The sequence below is a fragment of the Apium graveolens genome, chromosome 9 (assembly GCF_009905375.1).
Source record: "Apium graveolens cultivar Ventura chromosome 9, ASM990537v1, whole genome shotgun sequence".
Classification (NCBI taxonomy): Eukaryota; Viridiplantae; Streptophyta; class Magnoliopsida; order Apiales; family Apiaceae; genus Apium; species Apium graveolens.
The window spans coordinates 52,891,251-52,894,980 of record NC_133655.1 but is presented as its reverse complement, the minus strand read 5'-3'; the positions used below and the strand labels follow the sequence as shown (position 1 = coordinate 52,894,980).

Here is a 3,730-nt window from a genome sequence, read left to right as displayed (position 1 = left end):
GAAGTGGAAGCATATTTTCTTGTGATTCTTGTTTCATTGTAACGTTGGATGCTAGGTTTCTTGCTTTAAACTTATTTACTCTTGTGACGTACTCTGTTTAAATATAATTAGTTTAGTTATTATTTTCTTGTGTTTGTTTATCGTGATTTCATATGAACCCATGATGACGATAAGTGCTATTATGGGCTAATCGTGATCATGGGGTTGTAACGCATTTATTATGGAATTCTTTAGTTAATTGTTTAATACTTTAGTGTGTGATGATTGTATGATATCTAGTATTGGTTGTGCGTATTCGTCTTATGTGCGTCGCGAACATATAAGATAGGGTGTTAATCTCTTGTGAAGCGACGGTGGATCTTGAGATTTAGAACTTGCCATGCTAGCATAGGTTCATGTACGTTGTGCATGATTAGTGGGTAACTCTAACAGTTTTATTTGCCCTATGTAATCAAAAGGAATAACTTGCGCTTAAATCGTTGTGTTGTCAATTTCTGTAGACATATAGGAACTCAACATAATTGATGACTATTCAACTTCTATCTTAATTGTGGATGTTTGGTAGAATGGTATTAGTACAATGAAAGTTGGCTTTTATCAGTTTCGTGTTATTCGATTAATATCATCACTGTCACATGCTAAAGGTAATAACAATGACTATTGAAGGAAGTAGTAATGAAGTTGTGATCGCATGAGTGTTTTATTATTGATAGTTTGAAGTGTTAAGTAAGTGATTAATTAAGCAGTTAATTGTAGTTAATATTTAATCAACAATCTTAAGTGTTAGTGTCTTAACATTGAGAAGTAATCATACATTGGTGAGTGAGTTTAATTAGACAATAATTTAGTCTGAGTCTCTGTGGGAACGAACTAGAAAGTATTCTATATTACTTGCGAACGCGTATACTTGCGTGAATATTAGTGCGTGATTTCACCCTAACAAGTTTTTGGCGCCACTGCCGGGGACTCAGTGTATTTGTTTAGTTTATGTACTTACCATCATTGGTCACTAGGACTCAGTGATTAGGACGTAGTAGTTAATTATTGTTTCCGGTTGTGTTTCAGGTACTTTAGCAAGCGTTTATGCAAACTCGTTCTCGTGCTCGCAAGAGGACTTTAGATACAGCTGAGGAGACAGACGAAGTTCTTGATATTCCGGAGAAGTTAGATTTTGAGGATTCGGATTCAGGAACTGAGCGGAAAGAACCAGTAAACATGGGAGATCGTATTGTTCAAGCTGATCCAGCTCTTATGGATTTTTCTCGGCCTAAAATTGATGACATTCAGTCAAGCATCCTTCATCCGGCTATTCAAGCTAACACCTTTGAAATCAAGCCGGGCACTATTCAGATGGTGCAGAATTCTGTTTCTTTTGGAGGAGCGGCAACTGAAGACCCCAACATGCACATAAGGAATTTTGTCGAGATCTGCAGCACTTTTAAGTATAATGGCGTGACTGATGAGGCTATCAAGTTGAGGCTTTTCCCATTCTCACTGAGGGACAAGGCTAAAGACTGGTTACATTCTGAACCAGCTGGGTCCATCACTACGTGGCAAGATCTTGCGCAAAAGTTTCTGGTGAAGTTTTATCCGATGGCAAAGACTGCTGCTATGAGGAGTGCTCTTACTCAGTTTGCGCAGCAACCTACAGAATCTATGTGCGAGGCTTGGGAACGCTACAAGGAAATGTTGAGAAAATGTCCACATCATGGAATGCCGGATTGGATGGTGATCACGGGTTTCTATAATGGTTTGGGGGCCCAATCTCGGCCCATGCTCGATGCAGCAGCTGGAGGCGCCTTATGGGCTAAAAGCTATACTGAGGCGTATAATCTTATAGAGACGATGGCTGTTAATGAGCATCAAAACCCAACTCAGAGGATGACGTCAGGCAAGGTAGCAGGTATTCTGGAAGTTGATGCAGCCACCGCTATTGCAGCCCAGCTCCAAGCGCTATCAATGAAGGTTGATTCTCTGGCTATATATGGAGTTAATCAAATAGCTATGGTTTGTGAGCTTTGTGCAGGTTCTCATGCTACGGATCAGTGTTCTCTTGTCAACGAATCTGTTCAGTATGTGAATAATTATCAGCGACAACAGCAGCCTCTGCCAGCGACCTATCATCCTAACAACAGAAATCATCCAAATTTCAGCTGGGGGAATAATCAGAATGCTATTCAGCCACCATATCAGCAAGGTGTGAGTAAACAGTTTAACCCACCTGGATTCCAGCAACCACAGCAGTATGCTACAAGGCAATCATATCCTCAACAGGGAAGTACAGCTGCACCTACTAGTGCTGATTTTGAGGAACTTAAGTTGTTATGCAAGAGTCAGGCGGTTTCTATCAAGACCTTGGAAAATCAAATCGGTCAATTAGCTAATGCAGTGCTCAATCATCAACCTGGCACCCTTCCCAGTGACACGGAAGTACCAGGCAGGAAGGAAGCTAAAGAGCAAGTCAAGGCTATTACCTTAAGGTCTGGAAAAGTTGCTGATGCTGAAAAGGCAAAAGAAGGAGAAGCTGAAATTAGAGATGAAGAATCTAAGCAAAAGGAGAAAGCGGCGGAACCAAGGAAGACTACTATTGAACACACTCTGCTTGAGGCTAATACAGGGGAGAAACAGCTCTATCCTCCACCACTTTTTCCTAAAAGATTGCAGCAACAAAAGCTGGATAGACAGTTCGGGAAGTTTCTGGAGGTGTTCAAGAAACTTCACATCAATATACCTTTCGCTGAGGCTCTGGAGCAAATGCCTAGTTATGCGAAGTTTATGAAGAGTATTCTTTCAAGGAAGGTGAAGCTGGATGACCTTGACACTGTTGCTCTCACGGAAGAATGCAGCGCTGTTCTGCAGCAAAGGTTACCACCAAAACTGAAAGATCCAGGAAGCTTCACCATTCCTTGCACCATTGGCAATCTGACCTTTGACAAGTGCCTTTGTGATTTGGGAGCAAGCATTAATCTGATGCCGTTGTTGATCTTTAAAAAGCTGGATCTGCCTGATCCAAAACCCACATACATGTCTCTACAATTGATTGATCGTTCCATTACTTACCCAAAGGGCATAGTGGAGGATGTGCTCGTCAAGGTGGATAAGCTTTTATTTCCTGCAGATTTTGTTATTCTGGATTTTGAGGAAGATAAGAAGATTCCCATAATCTTGGGAAGGCCTTTCTTGGCTACTGGCCGTACCTTGATAGATGTGCAAAAAGGTGAACTTACTATGTGGGTACACGATCAGGATGTGACCTTCAACGTATTCAAGGCAATGAAATTCCCTACAGAAGATGAGGAGTGCTTAAAAGTGGATGTGATTGATTCTGCGGTTACTTCGGAACTCGATCGCATGCTAATGTCTGATGCATTGGAAAAGGCCTTAGTGGGGGATTTTGGCAGCGATGATGAAGATGGCAACGAGCAATTACAATATCTGAACGCTTCTCCCTGGAAGCGAAAGCTGGACATGCCGTTTGAATCTCTTGGTACTTTTGACCTTAAGAATGCTGAAGGAAAGCTCAAACCATCAATAGAGGAAGCACCTACCTTGGAGCTCAAGCCATTACCTGCACACTTGAGGTATGCTTTTTTAGGTGATTCATCTATGTTACCTGTTATTATTTCATCTGACCTTTCAGGTAGTGAGGAAGACAAGCTCTTAAGGATTTTGAGAGAATTCAAATTGGCTATTGGATGGACCATAGCAGACATCAAGGGGATAAGTCCTT

The 3,730-nt window shown here is 41.4% G+C and overlaps 1 non-coding gene across 1 annotated transcript; it reads right to left on the bottom strand.

Moving 5' to 3' along the window:
• Positions 1 to 1,608: 1,608 nt before the first annotated feature.
• On the bottom strand, positions 1,609 to 1,715 carry LOC141687814 (small nucleolar RNA R71). The gene has a single exon (XR_012561295.1). It is a non-coding gene; the product is annotated as a small nucleolar RNA R71 (small nucleolar RNA).
• Between the last annotated feature and the right edge of the window lie 2,015 nt (positions 1,716 to 3,730).